Genomic DNA, 20,840 nt, shown 5'->3' with positions numbered 1-20,840 from the left:
GCCCGCTGGTATGTTCATAAATATTTTATTATGTGATGGAATGGTCTCGAACCTTTTTTCTGTATTAAGAGCCATTTCATGTGTAATTTCTCATATACCAAATAGCATTAATGTATGAAAATGCGTAATTGCTTTGGCATTATTCTACAGCTTAAGTGCATACAATACATATAACTGCAATTTTTCCGTATATTTGAAAGTTTCAAAATGCATTTATGTATTTTGGGGTGGTAAGGTATACACACTACTCTATAGTATGTTGTACTATGTTATACTATGCCTAGATTAGTAAATATGTCCATAGTTAGCGTGGAGTGGGTGTCATGTATTCCTATAGGTTCTGAATCGATCCCCCTATTCCTGACCCTAGTCTGGTTAACAAACCAACAAGTTAACTAGCAGTCAGCCCATGAGGCAGAAAACCCCCATGATGCAGATACCGTTATCTGACGCAGTCACACTACGGCACAGGAACGTGTTATCTGATTAGGTCATAACGCTTGCGATCTAATTAGACAAGCGATATTCCTCCAGCCCCTGATAAGGCATACGGAGTTCTCATAACAAATCAAACCTATGACAACCTGGAAAAACCGTGCGGCCATTGTTTTGATTTCACAGAGAACTTCAGCAAAAGAATGTGCTAACGAGCAAGTCGTATGACATCTTTATTGACGTATCTATGTCCATCCTTACGTCAATCTCGGCACCTTAAAGGTATAAATATTACCGATCTTGCCCTATGCAAGCACACGCGTGGTGACGAGACGGAGCAGCCATACTTGCCGAAACCCAGAGCAGAGCAGACCCCGCTGGCAGCAGCCCCGCCTTCCTGACGCGCTGAGAATGAGAAGCTGCTTTCTCCTGCCGAGAAACCCAGCACCGGCGCTTCCGGGTAGCCCTCGCAGGCAGCCTGGAATATCGAGAGCAGAGAGAGAGATACCATCCCTCATTCATCCTAACTTCCAGGTACAGAACTGAATAACCCCTCACAGAGAATTCTTTAGTCAGTCACTTGGCAAAAACAAACTTAACTTAAACTGTAACTTTCTATTCCCGCCCACGTATTAGGCTTAGGTCAGGTACACGGGGTAGGTGTATTTAGAAACACCAGTTGAGTACGTTTAGTCAAATGTATATGTGTATATAATATATTTTATTCATTTTAAAACATCTTATGGCTTAGAAACCATATCAATGTTTTTACAGTATTATTTTATACTATTGCTTTTAATGTATGCACTTTACTTAACTATAAGTAGTGCAATAATATCGATCCATTTCTCTTGTATGAGAAAAGAGACTGATCAATAAATAACACCTTTTTATTGAACACGCCCGTCTCTTCCTTTTCTCTACAATCTGATGAGACTAAGAATGCACGTACTGACTGAGTAAAATAAATTGCCTTTTGTTCACACGACTCTCGAGATTTACTCTTGATTAGGGGAGAGCAAAGTTGTCATGTTCTATGGTTGTCAGAAACTAAATCCCTTCTTGTCTAATCAGGGAAGTTAAGTCCTACCTGAACATTCGAGAAAGTTTCTAGTGAACTCTGAGCTAAGCTGGCAAACCCAAAACTTTAAGTCTAATATCGACAGTAGTAGACCTAGTTAACGTCTGGTCTAGGCCTTTACTATTGCAGGTATTATTCCAATGCGCAGAGCCTATTGGGATGATAGGAACTACACTACAAGGGGAGCGGTGTGCCAGCTCGACGAAGAACATGGGGGAGAGCTGTGCAGCACCAAAAATATCTTTGATCAGGTTTTCCACGAACAGCTACATCTTACCAACATTCGTGGATTCAGGAAGGCCCGTAATTCTAATGTTATTTCGCCTGAATAAGAGATAGAACCTTCTCCATATTCAGCGTATTCCTGGTAACTTCACTCAACCCATCTGCTGTTGCAGACACTCCCTGTTCCACCTCTGCCATACGAGTATTTTGCTTCTCGAGCTGGGCCGACATATGATCCAATCAGTGGTTAACAGCTGCCATCGTCCCTTCTATGGACTGCAGGCTGAGCTGCAGAGCCAGCAGCGTTGTCTCAAGGTTAGGAGGGAACGCAGCCGGGACGTCAGCCTCAGAGTCCGATGCTGCCCTCTGAAAGGGATTAGAGGATTTGCGCCCCTCAAAAGTGAGGCGTGGTTGAGTTTTATCAGTCCTCCCCATGATAATGGCAGCAGAGTCGAAGTAGGACCACAGGCCCGATGTGCACAACGAGGACGATCCATGCAGTGAGAGGGCCCAGGCATATGCAGGCCTCCTGCAAATGAGCGCTCAAGTCCACAATAAATTAGATGAAAACACTGCAACAAAGGGGGTGCACCACAACCACACCAGGTCGCGGTGGAGCTCGATACTGGGGGCCCCAGGCGATGATCGGTTAACTAAGGAGAACACTGACGCTGTGACCCACACCTCAGGGGCTGGAGATCACAGAGAGGAACAGCGCAGCAGAGGTAGATCCCCAGCTAAGACAATGGATAGGGGGGAAGTCTCGACCCTCAGAAAGCTCTCTACAGCGTCCAGTACTCCCCCAATGGACCCAAGGAGGCAAGCTGCTGCTGTGCACCAGGAACCACAGCCACATGCCACGGGTTGCCTTGCAGTCCAGCCTCCCTGCAGCACGCAAACATCATTGCGCACCAGCACTCCGCCCAGTTCGCAGGCCGTGGCCCGAGCTGCCACCCGCGACACCTCCACATACACCGGCAGGGGTCAGGCCGCCTCCCACTCACCACAGCGGGTGCTGTAGACACCGATGTCCGCACAGCTACTCTGCAATGCCCAGGACTGGCCCAAAGTCCGCAGGGGCACCACGCCGTTATCTCCTCCAGCAGCTGGGACCGGGCTCATGTCCCAATGGAGCAGTACATGCAACAGGTCATCAGCAGGCTCCAAGCGTACTGCGAGGCAAGGGCTAGCCCCACCGGCATAAAGAATGTTCACTCCAGGCACAGGAACTCTCAGTGCAGATGCGGCGCTCAGACCTCAGGGCCGCGCGGGGTCCGCCATTTTGTAGAGAGGCACAGATGCCAGTCGCCACTCGTCAGCAGTCACATCGGCAGAGTCAGGCGCCAAAAGCGACTCCCGCTCAGGGCAGGATCCTCCAGGGGTGAGGTGCACTCCTTTTTTAGTACTGGGGTGCCGCGTAATAGGTGGATGATGGGCGGATTAAGGCTCAGCCGGGCAGAGCCTCTCTAGAGAGCGGTCATCTCGCCACATGCTCAAGCCACGCCCCCCAGTTCAGACTTTAATATTTTAAAAAAAACATTTAAAAGAAGATAAACCAAAATCAAAACCTCAATTTAAGAAAAAGAAAGTAGCAGGACTTAAAATAAGAAATGTCCAGGCTACTGAGGACTCAACTTCTGAATGGGGAATGGGCTCTGACGATGCTAGACAGCACAGCAGAAGTAACAATAGCTCACCAGAACCTGATGAAATTTCTTGTCACAGCGGTTTTGAATTAACATATCACGGTGGAGACACCTGATACTAGGGTAAGTGTCCCACACCTGTTATATGAAATAACACTCCATATGGAAGGGGACATACCCAGGAAAGATAAAGGTCTCTTTTGGGAACACCTGTCCTTTGGATACAACATTCTTCTAGCAGAAAAAGATTGGCCACATGAGTTTGTTATGCCTTGCCCAAAAGGAGAAAATGTCATTTTACCAGCTTTCTCTGGCCTAGTTCCAGAATCACTGAAACATTCATACTCGCAGAAGTGGGCGGAAGCACTAGCTCCTGCATTATACTGCAATCACGCAGGGTGGGATGCTGAGTCACCTCATGTGTAATCCCAGTAAAATCTACTACAACTCCACAGAGACAGTACCCAATAAAGCATGGCATGAAAAAACAAGTCAGGGAGATCTTAGATCAACTTGAATACCAATGTGTAATAGAGAATTGCACCTCTTTCATGAATAATCCTTTGTTTCCCGTAATAAAACCCGATAATTAGTATTGTCCAGTTTTGGACTACAGGCATTTGAACACATGCACAAAGACATTTGTAGTACAAAATGGACACAGCGCTGCATTAATGAATAACATTGTGCGGAAAAATACAAAACAACATCAGATATCTCAGATAGATTCTTTTGCCAAAATATAGTGCCTGAGAGCAGATATTTGACAGCATTTTCAGCCCTAGGCTCTAGGCGTAAATTCTGTTGACTGCCCCAAGGGTATAAGAATATCCCAGGCTGTTCTCAGCAAAAGTAACATAGTTGATTAAAAATATTGATGAGGAGGCTTTTTCCTATGTAGATCATATCTATCTTATGGATGATGAGTTATTGGATCATTTGACCACAGTGAACAACATAATTTTAGAGAGGGCTAAAAATCTAACTTTAAAAAATCAAAAATTGCCCACCTAAATGTCCTATTTTTGGAATATGAACTATTGAATGAAGGGAAAAGCCTTGCGGCTAACTTTTTGGAAAAAAAGTGTGCTGCTCCAACCTCTAAAGACTCTGAAAAACTTACAATCCCTTTTAGGATTCCTAAATTTTTGCAGATTAAAACCATTCTACAATTTAATCAAACCTGATTCCTCAGTTCAACATTGGACACAGGAACACACAGAGATACTTTGTTCCCTACAAGCTGACGTGATAGCTTCCAAGCATTTACACATCCATGTAAACATCACAAATTTGGTGATCCGTGTAATCGTGGGTCAATACAGGTACACTTACCTCACCTTCAATGAAGGCGAAACGGTACCTATCACATACAAATTACATTTGTACACAAACTGTAAAATACGTTTTGCATCAGCTGAAAAAATACTGCTGTAGTGAGAGAAAGAGCACTAGCTCAGGGGAAGCAAATAATTGTCGCAACTCTGATACCAACCTTAGAGGTTGTTACAAAAGCAAGCCTTCTTAACTCTAAGGCACTACATCCACGATGGATACAATGGGCTAATTCTCTCACTGCAACAGATGTAGACTGCAAATTTGATTCTACATTAAACGCTCAAGCATTTCTGCAGTATGAACAAGAATATCCTCTCCTGAATTAAATAATAACTCTAGATCAGTAATAATACATCATTTACCCTGACGGTTCCGCTCAGCCAGCCATATGAAGTAAACAACAAAGCAGTGCAGCATGTGGAATTGTAAAGGGTCGTATGTAGGATGGCATGTTCTTTCCTAGCAATACGCAGACGCAGTCTCTAGGAGATTGCACGGCTCAGCTGGCAGAACTAAAAGCCCTAGTACTGGCACTAAAAAATACGGATCGAGTATTACCCACACCTATTGTGTGCGATTCATTTAATTGTGTCCAGTCATACAATGAGTATCTATACTATTGGGGCCAGAATGGATTTAAAGATTCAAAAGGTTGCACAATAAAGCCCAAGTTGCTTTGGGAACAAGTGGTAGAGCTGAAAAAAGGCTTGCAGCGGGCTCACGTGATTCATACGCTGAGTCATCAACGTGTTGGCATGCATGTTGAAGGATATTCATTGGCTGAGAAAGCCATCAAGGTGACAGTGCGAACTGGTGCCATAGCTACAATCACTCATTCTCGCACGAGAGTATATGGACAGATAATGGTACCTGTCATTGCTTCACGCAAAAACAGCACAGCCTTGCCAAAAGGTTTGTCACTCAAGTACTCCTACAAGTTAAATGCACAAAATATACCATAGGCTCAAATTCCAGGAGTGGGGGATAGAGTAATATCAAGCATGGATCGCAGGTTAGGTCTAACACTAACTGCACACAAGGGTCTTAGCTCATTGCACGCAGGTATCATCGCAACAGTTTAATTGCTGATACAACGTTACTGGTGGCGAGGTCTTACCAAACAGACAAAATTGTTTGTCCTTAACTGCGACATCTGTCAGCAGATGAAGGGTTCCACGATAGCACGCCCACCACAAACACCACTTCTGTTTTCAGACAGACCTCCTGCATGTGTTTATTTGGACCACTGTGGCCCCATACAACACGACAGGACTTACAAGTACATCTTGGTGGCAGTGGATTCATGCTCTAGATTGCTGTGGGTTCGGCCTCCACGGTCGGCTGGCACCTGAACTGTTTTTAAGTATTTGCTAATCTTCATAGGGACATAAGCAATTGGCACATTACATTCTGATCGTGGACCTGCTTTAGCTCATTCGCTTACAAGCCATGGGAAGTTTGGTGTAGCATTGCAGTACTCCTCCTGTATCATCCCAAGGGAAATTCGCTAGTGGAAAGGAAAAAGGGTACTAGGCTAGGTGCCAGTTGGGTCAAACACCTATATCAGGTCCAGAGGGTACTCAATAACATGCCAAGAAGCTCCCTGGGAGGCTATATTCCATGCGAGGTCCTGTTTGGGACCAGAATGTGGGTACCCGTCCTCGATTGAGGCAGCACAGTGGTGGATGAAAAATAATTTGACATCAATAATCATTTGTCTGTTTTACAGGAACTCAATGAATTCTGGGCATTACAAAGCAACGTCCAAGTAAAACGCACCGCCACAGGGGAAGTTAAAGCTGTACCGGCAAGACCTGCCAGGGTCCCAAAGATTGGGGACCTGGTCAAAGAAAAGATTGAGGACAAAAAAGAATTCGGGTCATCATACAGAATGCCTGTACCTGTCCAGGCTGTCAAAGTCACAAGAACAGTACTTCTTCAGCCTCTTGCCATCAAAAAAGAAAATAGATTTGTCTCCATCGATCTGATCAAACCACACTATGTGGCCGATACTGAATAGTAAGCCATGTGGGCTCCTCGTTAGCAGTCAATCTCCTGTCCCTGCCATACAGGAAGTTCAGACAGAAAGAATAATAACGTTTGAAGATTCTACTGTACGAAGTAACTGAGCTGCCAACAATGGAATGGAACTCGTGCCTATTGAAATCGAACAACAACAAAGCTCAAATGAAACACAAATGAAACACAGATCTCAATTCGGCCTAATACTGACATCTATGTGAATATGCCTCAAAACGAGTCATCTGCTAATTCAAGAAAACCTGCTGAGCTACCAAAGATAGATCGAACAGCGTCTGGCCACATCATCGATTTGGATACCTTCTCTCTGGATCCGAGTGAACTTGAGTCACTGCCAGCTTCTGTTTACCGCAAAGAAAAGGTATATAACGTCTACCTTTGGCTGAAAAAGACTTACTTTGTTTCTCCCTGGCTACAGATCTGGATTGCAATTGGTCCACTGTTCCTAGTCCTCTGGATATGTGTAGTGACTGTCTTTTTTCTACTTCTGAATGGACATTATCTCCCAGAATGCTCCGCAGTACAACATGTGAACTTGGTTCTGAAACCACGAATGGAGAGCCAAATGTTTATGTGTCATGTGTGGGAGACGCAACATCACTGCTGCATGCCTTCGCAGGCAACGGTCCCTGTAACACCTCTTGGGTCAGGTCGATAGAGCAAAGGTGATCTTCTCCGGTTCCTACAGCCATTGCTGAGGAAGCACTTGATGTCTGTAAGCTTGAAACAGAGCGCGTGTCCTTTCCGACAGGAGCTGAAGCATCCAGCGATGGCTCTAAGAAAGCCAACATCAGGATTGGAATAAGCTGAGGACACTGCATTACATGGGCCTTTAATGGGTCCAGTAGTACATCCAAATCCGGAGGCGCAACCGATGGAACTGTTAGACAGATGTCCAACACGCATTCATGTCCGCAGAATAAGCAGCGGAGTACAGGCAAGACGCAGCCAACCCAGACTAATCTGAATGATAGAAACCAATGCTCACTGAGCTCCTGAAGCTGAGGTGTGCTCAGTTGGAGTACCATGCATTCACAGCAACATCGCTCCAAGAGTGTTTTTTCCATCTCCTTGGAATTTGGGACATCCATTGTGTAGCAGGAAAATTAAAATCAGGATACCCACTACAAGTTGTAGGACCAGCAGAAGCCCTCCCCAAAGCAGAAGCGCTTTCCAAAACAGAGTGTATAAAGGATGGAATAACTCAGCAAATTGTCTGAAAGGTATTTAGTAGCCCAGAACCTATGTTCTTAAATAGGTGTACTATCCCACGCGTATAAGATATGTTAAAGATACGATGTACCATTTCCCCGAAATGGAGCAGGAAGTTAGTTCGCACTCGTGCCTGTATCTCAGCTGAAGACTTTGCAACCTGGAGATCAAAAGTCTCTCGAGCTGAGGTTAAGGCCACCTCCTTCTGCTCAGATAACCAAACCATATAAGGGAAACATTCAATGAAGGACATAGCGGCACCTCCCTGACTGTGTGGGTCGGTGGAAACAATACTTGCATACAACAAGTAACCCTGGAACTTACAGTCACCAGACATGAGATGCCCTGCAGCATCCCACAACAACCTTGATCATTCAACATCAAATAACTCCCATTTGAGAGTAGTTTGAACACTGAGAAGAATCACGGTAGCTGGGAACCCTTTCAATTGACAAGATAGGTGTGCAACCGAAGCATTGCAAGCTCCATGAAGCATAACATCCTGACAAATTAGAGACCCACTTAGCGAATTCTCGCAGTCTGTACCGCTGAGAAATACTTCAGTGTCCCCATTCCTGCATCTAAAGCTGTACGGTAATTCCCAAGATTCATGGATGTATTCCCTACCCAACGCTTCATATCTGCCTATTTGGTGGTACTGTAGACAATATTGAAAATGGAATGCTGTCACTGGCAATGTTATATGGCCATGAATTAACCATTCTGTGGAAGGCGAATCAGCCACAGTGAAATGAAATTGGTCCAATTTTTCAATGTGCAACATTGTATACTTCTCAACTCTTTATGCCATTGTTGTCTGTCTTTCTGTTACATTATAAGCAGAGACACCCCCGCACGGCCACCAGCTGTCGCGTGTGCTCCCCGCCTGCTTGCCGCTGCCCTCAGCCTCGCTGAGCCTGCCGCTGACCACGCCCCCGTCGCTCGGTGTGGTCTGCTGCCTTTACTGTTGTTCCTGCTGAATATTGTGAATCCTTCTGTTTATTGTGTCTCAGTTGGTTTTCTTGCCCCTGTTTCCTGCGTTTGTATCCCCCCCTGGGCTGCTTTCCCTGTCGCTGACCCACCCGCCCTGCTTCCCGCTTCCCGCCGCCCTTTTCCTTCTGTGCCCTCCCCGCTCCCGCCTCCCAGCTGCTCCTCCCTCCCCCGCACTTCGCCATATATGGCGACCGTGCGAACGCGCAGCGGGCGCGCCGATTGTGCGGCGAAGGCGCGCCAAAGGTAAGCCCATCTGCGCCCGTCCGTGCCTGGACCGCGCCCAGGGCCAGGACCCCTGGCCCCCACCGACGGAAGACGACCCGACTGTCCTACAATGGCACTGAACTCATCGCACTCAACACCGGCGGGATCCCTGGATGCTACCGAGCCACCCCTAGACGCACCCACGGACCCTTCAGCTGCCACTCCTGCAAGTTCACCTGCATCCGGACCTGCACTACACGATCACCCACCAGGCCGAGCACCAGCAGCAACCACCTGAAGTGCATCCTGCTCAACACTCGATCCGTCCACAGACACGCCATCGAACTCTGGAACCTCCTCGACACCACATCCCCAGACGTCGCCTTCCTCACGGAAACCTGGATGAACGCCTCCTCAGCGCCCGACATCGCCATCGCCATCCCGGACGGATACAAGATCACCCGGAGGGACCGCAGCAATCAGACCGGAGGAGGCATCGCCATCGTCCACAGGAACACCATCCGCATCACGACCAACACCGACGACAACCTCACAACCGCCGAACACCTGCACTTCCAGATCCACACCCACCCCAAGACCACCCTCAGAGGCACCCTCATCTACAGACCCCCGGGACCACGCACACACTTCAGCGAGGACATCGCCGACTTCATCTGCCCGCACGCCCTCCCCTCCGCTGACTACATCCTCCTCGGGGACCTCAACTTCCACCTGGAGAACAACAACGACCGCAACACCACCACCCTGCTGGACAACCTCGCCAACCTCGGTCTCAAGCAGCTGGTGACCACTCCCACCCACTACGCCGGACACACACTCGACGCCGTCTTCTCATCCAGCAAGGACATCGCCTTCAGCCACGCCACCGGACTCCACTGGACGGACCACAGCTGCATCCACTTCAGCTTCAGAAGAACCACGATCCACCATCACCAGCAACAGGCTGCACGCAGGAGCTGGAACAAGATCACTGCCGATCAGCTCGCCGCATCCCTGAGACGGCACCCTCCCACCAGCTCAGCAAACCCCAGCCAGGCCGCCGACAACCTCACGAAGTGGATCAGCACCTGCGCAGACGACCTCGCCCCACTGAGGACCCCGCCTAGCAGACCCGGCAGTAAGAAAGCACCATGGTTTACCGACGAACTCAAGAGCTCCAAGAAGAACTGCCGAGCCCTCGAAAGAGCCTGGCGCAGAGACCCAACACCAGACAACATGACCACCCTCAAACTCGCCACTCGAAAACACCATCAACTGATCCACGCCACCAAGAAAACTACATTCAAGGAACGTCTGGACAACAACGCACACAACAGCAAGGAACTCTTCAACACCGTTAAAGAGCTCTCCAACCCCAACGCCGGAAACAACGACATCACCCCATCGCAAGACCTCTGCAACTCCCTCCCCTCCTACTTCCACAACAAGATCGCAGACATACACAACAGCTTCAGCATGCAACCAACGCTCCCCACGACCGCACCAATGGCCCCCACCACCTCCATCCGCGCCTGGACCCCGATCACCACCGACGACACCATCCGTACGATGAACTCCATCCACTCCGGATCTTCAACCGACCCCTGCCCTCACCACGTCTTCAACAAGGCCGGCGCTGTCATCGCCCCCCACCTACGAGACATCATCAACACCTCCTTCAACACCGCCACCTTCCCGGAGAGCTGGAAGCACGCCGAACTCAGCGCTCTACTGAAGAAACCATCAGCGGACCCCACCGAACTCAAAAACTACCGCCCCATCTTGCTTCTCCCGTTTCCGGCCAAAGTCATCGAGAAGACCGTCAACAAGCAGCTGGCCGCCTTCCTCGAGACGAATGGATCCCTCGACCTCTTGCAGTCTGGCTTCCGGGCCAACCACAGCACCGAGACCGCCCTCATCGCAGCCACCGATGACATCCGAGCCCTGCTCGACAACGGAGAAACAGCGGCCCTCATCCTGCTGGACCTCTCCGCGGCTTTCGACACTGTCTGCCACCGCACCCTAGTGCAACGCCTCAGCAACGTCGGAATCCAGGAGAAGGCACTAGAGTGGATCATCTCCTTCCTCGCCGGAAGGACTCAGCGAGTCCGCCTTCCACCGTTCAGATCAGAAGCCACCAAAGTCATCTGCGGCGTACCACAGGGATCATCGCTCAGCCCCACCCTCTTCAACGTCTACATGAGCCCCCTCGCAGCCATCGCACGCCAACACAACCTCAACATCATCTCCTACGCCGACGACACCCAGCTGATCCTCTCCCTCACCAACGACCCCGCCACCGCCAGAACCAGCCTACACGAAGGGATGACAGACGTAGCCGAGTGGATGATGAACAGCCGCCTGAAACTGAACTCAGACAAGACGGAAGTTCTCATCCTGGGCTCCTCGCCCTCCGCCTGGGACGACTCCTGGTGACCCCCCGCCCTGGGCAGCGCACCCAAACCGACAGACCACGCACGCAACCTGGGCTTCATCCTGGACTCCTCCCTCTCCATGACCAGACAAGTCAACGCCGTCTCCTCGTCCTGCTTCAATATCCTGCGCATGCTACGTAAGATCTTCCGGTGGATCCTCACCGAGACCAGGAAGACGGTCACCCAGGCCCTCGTCACCAGCCGACTGGACTACGGCAACGCCCTCTATGCCGGAACCACCGCCAAGCTCCAGAAGCGACTTCAGCGTATCCAGAACGCCTCAGCAAGACTCATCCTCGACATCCCCCGACACGGCCGCATCTCCGGACACCTGAGAGACCTGCACTGGCTCCCCGTCAACAAGGGAATCACCTTCTGCCTCCTCACCCACGCACACAAAGCCCTACACAACCAAGGACCAAGATACCTCAACAGCCGCCTAAACTTCTACACTCCTACCCGCCAGCTTCGATCAACCAGCCACGCCCTCGCCGCCGTCCCCCGCATCCGAAGAGCCACAGCAGGAGGAAGGTCGTTCTCCTACCTGGCCGCCAAGACGTGGAACTCCCTCCCGATCCACCTCCGCCTGACCCAAGACCACCTCGCCTTCAGGAAGCAGCTCAAGACCTGGCTTTTCGAGCAGTAGCGGACCCCCCCCCCCTAGCGCCTTGAGACCCTCCGGGTGAGTAGCGCGCTATATAAATGCTTTGATTGATTGAACAGAGAAGAACTGTTGATATATCGCCAGGGCACATGACCAGAATGCAAAGACTGTAGCGCCAGGCTTGATAACAGAGTTGATGGTAGCTGTGATTGCCCATGTTTAAGAAAGGACAGATCCTGTTCCATTATATCTATTGCAGAAGACACAATGTTGCCCAATTAATAAATTCTGGATGTTAGTGTGGTCATGTCGTGTCGACCACTGCCGAAGGTCTTTCAAGGTTTATTTGCAAAGTTTTATATTGCGCTGGCTAGATGCGGAGGTATCAGAGCACTTTACATGAGGATCAGTGAGTTACAGGTTACATAGTGAGTCACAGGTTACATAGTTACATAGCCAAGTATAGATATAGGAGAAAACATGAGATTACACAATAATGTGAGTTATTAGCGCTTACACATGTCTTATGCGGAGGGAAAAGGTTGGGGGATGGTGAACAGGGGTAAGGGAAGCAGGTAGGAAACACAACGTGGAGGTGAGGAAAACAATGTCCAATGTCCGGCTGGGTAGGTGATGGCAAAGGGATGAACCAAAGCCAAACTCCACTATAGCTGCATAGGACAGCTCCACCGGGCATCGGTCTAGGCTGCTCGGGCACCGTGGTAAGTACAGACAGTTAGGTTTCCTACCAGGGGGCATCGTCTAAGTTCCATAGAGAGCACTGGTCACAGTGTTGCTCGGAAGCTCCCGCTTCATCCTCCTTCTCGCCCCCAGGTCAAAGGTCACATAGTGATGCAGCTACTCGGACAGAGGTCACCTGCAATTAAAGCCTCCTTGCCTCCAACAGGAACCGGGGTCTCAGAGCTCCCAGAGGTCGGAGGTGGAGATCGCTGGCATAGGAGAAATACCCATGTGGTGGCTGGTAAGGGATCATATCTCTCCGGTTAACTCTATCAATTTCATGCAATCTCACCGCAGCTTCCTGTTGGGAGATTTTTCATACTTCGTTGTAAATAACATATAAGAAGCGTTTACGACGTATTTTCCGGGGACCTATCAAAAAATACCTTAGATCCACGTCATCTAAAAGTAAGGACAAGTGTTGTTTCACCTGGGACAGTGTTAAGGTTCTCAGACACACTATGCATAACTTCCAAACACTGTAGGATGTTACCATCCCTGGATGTTCTCGTTGTAGATAGCTTAGGTCAGGCCTATGGGTATGAAACCCTTCAGTGGTACCCTTGAACCTTGACTGACACCTATTGGTGTTGATAGGCCAAACCAATAATCCCTTCCAATTGAGGTCTGAAGAATTGTATGAACCCTCATGTATAATGTCATCTAGCGTATCCTCACTATGTTGTGTATAGTTTTGCCATCGCTCAAAGTGTGTAAACGAGGGAATCAGAGGTGTGTTCAAATCCTTAATCTTGGCTAGTCCATGACAGGAAGTTGGCTGCACTGTATTGTTCAGGAAGATAATTTGCTGTGGTATTAGACAAGCTTTAAATAATGCCTCAGTTCCCTGAACTTGCCAGTCTTTAGTCCCCCAAACTGATGTTATGTCTATGGTGTACCTCCAGAAGACAAAACCCTGTAAAGACAGCTGGGTAATAAAGGAAGCAGAGTATATCTGTTTCCTGTTAGTGAGCATATTTTTCTTTGCAGGTGTAGGTGCAACCATATAATAATATGAGGTTGGGTCCGATGAGTTAAACCCAGAAAAATATGCAAATGTTTGTGAACTATCTTGCAGCGGTGCAGGGCAATGTTACCATTGATGGCAAGTAAAAACATTGCGTGGGATACTCACTTTGTGCACAAAATGATGATCATAATGCTGGTAAAAATACATGGTATCAAAATCAGATGTATCATCATACCATTCATTTTTAGAGAATGCAGCAAATGTTTCCAAATCAGAAACCATACTAATCACAGTTTCAAAGTCCCAATCATCAGAGAATGTACTAGAGGTGATGATATCATTCAAAGAAAGTTTAAATACATGTAGTATTTTCAAAAGTTCAGTGGGACCAAATGCATCACATCAAACTCTGTCCCAAACTATTCCTTCAGGAATGGGAGCTGCTGTAATGTTCACAAAGGACAGGTCCCTTAGTTCACAATGAGATGATGTATGTGGTTTCAGGACCAAGTTCACATGTGGTACTGCAGAGCATTCTGGGAGATGGTGTCCATTTAGGGACAGGGAAAAGACATTCACTACACCTATCTAAAGGAGTATGAAAAGTAGACAAATTGGAAACCAGAGCTGTAGTCAGGGAGAAACAAGGTAAGTCTTCTTCAGCCAAAGGTAGATATTAAATATTTTTCTTTGCGGGAAACAGAGGCTAGAGGCGAATTAAGTTCTCTTGGATCCAGTAAGAAGGTATCAAAATCAATGAAGTAGCCAGACACTGTTCGCTCTATCTTTGGTAGCTCAGCAGGTTTTGTCGAACTGGCAAATGACTCGACGCAAGACATATTCACATAGATATCGGTATTAGGCAGAATTGAGATCTGTGTTTCATTTGTATTCTGTTGCTGTTCATTTCAATAGGTATGAGTTAGATTCTATTGTTAGTAACTCCACTACCTCGTATAGTAGAATCTTCACAGGTTATTTGTCTTTCTGTCTGAACTTCCTGCATGGTAGTAAGAGGAGATAAACGACCAGCCAAGAGCCCACACGGCCTGCTAATCAGTATCGGCCACAGAGTGAGGTTTGATCGGATCAATGGAGACAAATCTCTTTTCTTTCTTGCAGGTAAGAGGCAGAAGAAGTACTGTTCTTGTTTCTTCGACAGCCAGGACAGGTACAGGCGCTCTGTAAGTTGGCCTAAAAGTCCTCGATCTTTGGGACCCAGGTAGGTCTTGCCAAAACTGCCAGTGGTGATGCGTTTTACTTGGTTGTTGCTTTGTAGTTCCCGGAATTCATTGAGTTCCTGTAAAATGATCATTGATGTCAAATGCTTTTTCATCTGCCACTGTGCTGCCACAAACGAGGTGGGGTACCCACATTCTCATCCCAAACCGGACCTTGTATGGAGTACAGCCTCCTAGGGAACTTCTTGGCATTTTATTGAGTACCCTCTGGACCCCATATAGGTGATTGACCCAACTGCCACCCAAGCCTAATATCCTTGCTGTTAAGAATTACTTTAAGGCCCGGTTTTTCCTCTCCACAATCGAATTTCCCTCGGGATGATACAGAGAAGAGTACCACAAAGCTACAACCAAACTTCCCATGGCTTCTTTGTAAGCCCTATAGCTAAACGCAGGGCCACAGTCAAAATATAGTGTGCCAATTGCGTATGTCCCTATGAAAACTCGGAAATCCTTTATAACAGTTCGGGCGTCAGCCGAGCGCTGACGTCAAATACACAGGAATCTACAGCATGAATCCTCTGCTACCAAGATGTACTTGTAAGCCCCATCAGATGGTAGGGGGCCGCAGTGGTCCAAATAGACACATACGAGAGGTCTGTCTGATATAAGTAAAGGTGTCTGTCGTGGACGTGCTACGGTGGAACCCTTCATTTGCTGACAAATTTTGCAGTTGAGGACGAAGCCCTTGGTCTGTCTTGTAAGACCTAGCCACCAATAACGTTGCTTCAATAACGAAACTGTCACAGTAATACTTGCGTGAGCAGAACCATGACCCTTGTGTGCAGCGAGTATTAAACCTAATCTGGGATCCATGTTTGGTATCACTCTATCTCCCACCCCTGGAATTTGAGCATACAGAATATTTTGTGCATCTAACTTGTGGGAGTAATTAAGTGGAAAACCTTTTGGCAAGGCTGTGCTGTTTTTATGCAAAGCGATGACAGCAACCATTATCTGTCCATCTACCCTTGTGCTAGAGCGAGTGATTGCAGCAATGGCAGCAGTTCGCATTGTTGCCTTGGCTGCTTCACCAGCCAATGAATTCCTTTCAACATGCATGCTAATGTGTTATGTTATGTTATAAGATTTCTATAGCGCTCTGTTACCCTGAGGTGTCCTTGCGCTGAATACAGTGATGATTCAGCGTATGAATCACGTGAGCCCGTGGTAAGCCTCTTTTCAGCTCTGCCACTTGTTCCCCAAAAAATGTATGCTTTATTGTGCAGCCTTTTGAATATTATAATCCATTCTGGCCGCAGTAGTGAAGATATTCATTGTAAAACTTGACACAATAAAATGAATCGCACACAATTGGTGTGGGGAATTCTCGATCCGTATTTTTTAGTGTCAGTATCAGGGTTTTCAGTACTGCCAGATATGCTGTGCAATCTCTTAGAAACTGCATCTGCGTATTGCTAGGACGAAACTTACCGTCCAGTATATGTCCGTTTACAATCGCACAAGCTGAACTGTATTGCTGTTTACTACCAACGGCTGGTTGAGCAGAACCATCAGTGTAAAGTATGTATTCTGTCAGGGTTCACAAGAGGTTTCCCCCTTGTTACTCTACCCTAGCAACCATTTCAGCTTCCTATTTATTCAAACAGAGAACAAAACACTCTAGGGATCTCAGTTGGCTGAGTTGCTGGCGGCGCTGGATTTCCAATATGGCCGCCAGTTCACACCTCTCGCCTTGTGTCCGTTGTGTTAGCAAGTCAGGGTAGTTCCGTCTGGTCCGACGTTTAGTTTCGCCGGTTTGGAACTCCGCCTTTCAATATTGAAGGTTAGTGAAACTTCTTCATGCATGCTCGCTCTCTAAAAGACTCATACGCATTTTCCTGGGAAGTAGTATTCCAGCATTTTCCCTCGTGCAGGCTCCATCTCCAAATTCAGTTTGACGCATGCTTGTGAGGAGACCGCTTGTTGTGTGTTATCGAAGTAATTTGCAAGTATGAATTTCTACACTCCGTCTTGCCTTGATATTGTTTCTGGGTTCAGAGAGTCATTTCTTATTAAATCTATCACGTAGTTAATTACAGCATCTTGTTCATTTCTCAGACCTATAGTTAGTGTCATTAAAAAGGGATTTAGTTTGTTGAGGCCTCTCCCTCTACCTACCTGGTATTTACTAAAAGAACCCTATGCATATAATATCCAAAACAATTCTTTTGTGACACTATTTTGTTTCCACTTACCGAGACACCTCCAAAGCAGATTGTTGCAAGGAGTTCTTCTTCTTCGTCTTCTTCCTGCAAAAGAAAATAAAGATTATTCCTAAGACTCACCCTCTTCACCACTTCCTCTACTACTACAAGAGTCACATAGAAGAGAGGCAAAAGCCAAGACATTTCCTGGTAAGATAAGTTATCTAAACACAAATAGAGTTTACAAATCTTTCTGGTAAGGAATTAGTTATTAAGAATTGTATTGTTGTTAACTGTTTACAGAAAGAAGAAAGACGCAGATGAGCCAGTGGAATCTCAACTTGGTAGTCTCTTCTCTCCCCATCCCCTTCCCCCCACGGTACATACCTGCGAAGGAGCGACCGCTGAACCTGTAACCAGGCGAGGTCGCCCCCACACACCCCTGCTACTGCCTCCATCAGCTGTGCCCTTTGCTGCCTCGCTGCTGCCTTCATTTTTTTCTTCGTTTTTTTCTCCCTCTACTAACCTTTTTTTCACAGGGCGAACCAGCTGCCACTGAGCTGCCCTCTGCCCTCCTTTCCCGCTGCTGCCTCCCTGCGGCCCCGCCCCCCTCCTGCCCATTCGCCGCCCCGCTCCCGCCACCCAGCTACTCCTCCCATCCGGCTTCTTCTTATGTCGCCCCCACGTTCGCGCAGCGGGCACGCCGATTGTGCGCCGAAGGCGCGCCAAAGGCAAGCCCGTCTGCGCCCGTCCGCGCCTGGCCCGCGCCCAGCGCCAGGACCCCTGGCCCCTGCCGATGCAAGACAACCCGACTGACCTACGATGCCGCCGCCCTCAACGCACTCAATGCCGGCCGGAACCCCGCCTGCTGCCGTGCCACCCCGAAACGCTTCCACGGACCCTTCACCTGCAAAACCTGCAAGTTCACCTGCCTCAGAACCTGCACCGCACCCGCCAAGCCGAGCACCAGCAGAAACCACCTCAAGTGCATCCTGCTCAACACCTGCTCCGTCCACAGACACGCCGTGGAACTCTGGAACCTGCTCGACACAACATCACCAGACATCGCCTTCCTCACGGAAACCTGGATGAACGTCTCCTCAGCCCCCGACATCGCCATTGCCATCCCGGACGGGTACAAGATCATCAGGAGGGACTGCGTCAGCCAGACCGGAGGAGGCATCGCTATCGTCCAAAAGAACACCATCCGCATCAAGACCGACTATGACGACACCTTCCCCGCCGCGGAGCACCTCCACTAACAGATACACACCGACCCAAAGACAACGCTCAGAGGCACCCTCATCTACAGACCCCCGGGACCACTCACACAATTCAGCGAAGACATCGCCGACTTCATCAGCCCGCACGCCCTCCCCTCCGCCGACTACATCCTCCTAGGGGACCTCAACTTCCACCTGGAGAACAACAATGACCGCAACACCGCTGCCCTGCTGGACAACCTCGCCAACCTCGGACTCAAGCAACTGGTCAACACCCCCACCCACTACGCCGACCACACGCTTGATCCCGTCTTCTTATCCAGCAAGCACATCACCTTCAGCCACTCCACCGGACTCCATTGGACCGACCACAGCTGCGTCCACTTCAGCTTCAGAAGAACCATGACCCACCACCACCCGCAACAGGTTCCTCACAGGAGCTGGAGCAAGATCACCGCCGACCAGCTCACCACCTCCCTCAGCCAGAACCCACCCGCCAGCACAACGGACCCCAACGAAGCAGCCTGCAACTTCACGCAGTGGTTGACCGCCTGCGCCGACGACCTCGCACCACTGAAGAACCCTCCCAGCAGACCCAGAAGCAAGAAGGCCTCCTGGTTCACCGACGAACTCAAGGACTCCAAGAAGACCTGCCGCACCCTCGAGAAAGCCTGGCTCCTCGACCAGACCACTGACAACATGACCGCCCTCAAACACGCCACCAGCAAGCACCACCAGCTTATCCGCACCACCAAGAAGAAATCACTGAAGGAACGACTGGACAACAACGCCCACGACAGCAAGGAACTCTTCAGCATTGTCAAGGAGTTCTCCAACCCCAGCACCGGCAACAACGGCATCTCTCCTTCACAAGATCTCTGCAACTCTCTCGCCTCGTTCTTCCACCGCAAGATTGCCGACATCCACAACAGCTTCGGTGCACCATCCACGCACCCAAACAGAGAACCAACGCCCCCCACCGCCACCCTCCGCACCTGGACCACGGTGACCACCGAAGACACAGCCCGCACGATGAACACCATCCACTCCGGATCTCCAACCGACCCCTGCCCCCACCACATCTTCAACAAGGCCGACTCCACCATCGCACCCCAACTCCGGAACATCATCAACACCTCCTTCAACACCGCCACCTTCCCGGAGAGCTGGAAGCAGGCCGAGATCAGCGCCCTACTGAAGAAACCAACAGCGGACCCCACCGACCTCAAGAACTTCCGCCCCATCTCGCTCCTCCCTTTTCCTGCCAAAGTCATCGAGAAGATCGTCAACAGACAGCTTGCCGCCTTCCTCGAGACGAACGGATCCCTCGACCCCTCACAATCCGGTTTCAGAGCCAACCACAGCACCGAGACCGCCCTCATCGCAGCCACCGACGACATCCGAGCCCGGCTCGACAACGGGAAAACAGCGGCACTCATCCTCCTGGACCTCTCTGCAGCGTTCGACACGGTCTGCCACCGCACTCTAGTTCAACGCCTCAACAACATCGGCATCCAAGAGAAGGCACTGGAGTGGATCACCTCATTCCTCGCCGGAAGAACACAGAGAGTCCGCCTCCCCCCGTTTCGATCCGAGGCCACCCAAGTCATCTGCAGCGTTCCGCAAGGATCATCACTCAGCCCCACCCTCTTCAACGTCTACATGAGACCTCTTGCAACCATCGCATCCCAACACAACCTCAACATCATCACCTACGCCGACGACACCCAGCTGATCCTCTCCCTCACCAGAGACCCCGACACCGCCAGAACCAGCCTACACAAAGGGATGAAAGACGTCGCCGAGTGGATGAAGAACAGCTGCCTGAAACTGAACTCGGACAAGACGGAAGTCCTCATCCTGGGACCATCGCCCTCAGCCTGGGACGACTCCTGGTGGCCCCCGCCCTGGGCAGCGCACCCAAACCAACAGACCACGCATGCAACCTGGGCTTCATCCAGGACTCCTCCCTTTCGATGACCAGACAAGCCAACGCCGTCTCCTCATCATGCTTTCTCACCCTTCGCATGCTCCGCAAGATCTTCCGATGGATCCTGACGGAAACCAGGAAGACGGTCACCCAGGCACTCGTCACCAGCCGACTGGACTACCGAAACACCCTCTACGCCGGAACCACAGCCAAGCTGCAGTAAAGACTCCAACGCATCCAGAACGCCTCCGCCCGACTCATCCTGGACATCCCCCGACGCAGCCACATCTCCGGCCACCTGGCTCCCCGTCAACAAGAGGATCACGTTCAGGCTCCTCACCCACGCACACAAGTTTCTCCACGACCTGGGCCCCA

General features: G+C 49.5%; 2 protein-coding genes across 2 annotated transcripts in view; one reads left to right on the top strand and one right to left on the bottom strand.

Moving 5' to 3' along the window:
• The window catches only part of LOC144772297 (uncharacterized), a 444,202-nt gene that overhangs the window by 275,854 nt on the left and 147,508 nt on the right, over positions 1 to 20,840 (top strand).
• Positions 1 to 20,840, bottom strand: part of LOC144772291 (uncharacterized) — a 60,921-nt gene that overhangs the window by 22,185 nt on the left and 17,896 nt on the right. Inside the window, exon 2 of the mRNA XM_078656520.1 lies at positions 17,364 to 17,417. The gene's annotated coding sequence lies outside the window, so the exon portion shown is untranslated. The remainder of the gene's footprint in view (positions 1 to 17,363; positions 17,418 to 20,840) is intronic.

This window comes from Lissotriton helveticus, chromosome 8, assembly GCF_964261635.1.
Source record: "Lissotriton helveticus chromosome 8, aLisHel1.1, whole genome shotgun sequence".
Lineage (NCBI taxonomy): Eukaryota > Metazoa > Chordata > Amphibia > Caudata > Salamandridae > Lissotriton > Lissotriton helveticus.
Note: the sequence above shows the minus strand (reverse complement) of the source record. Positions and strands in the feature narration are given on the sequence as shown.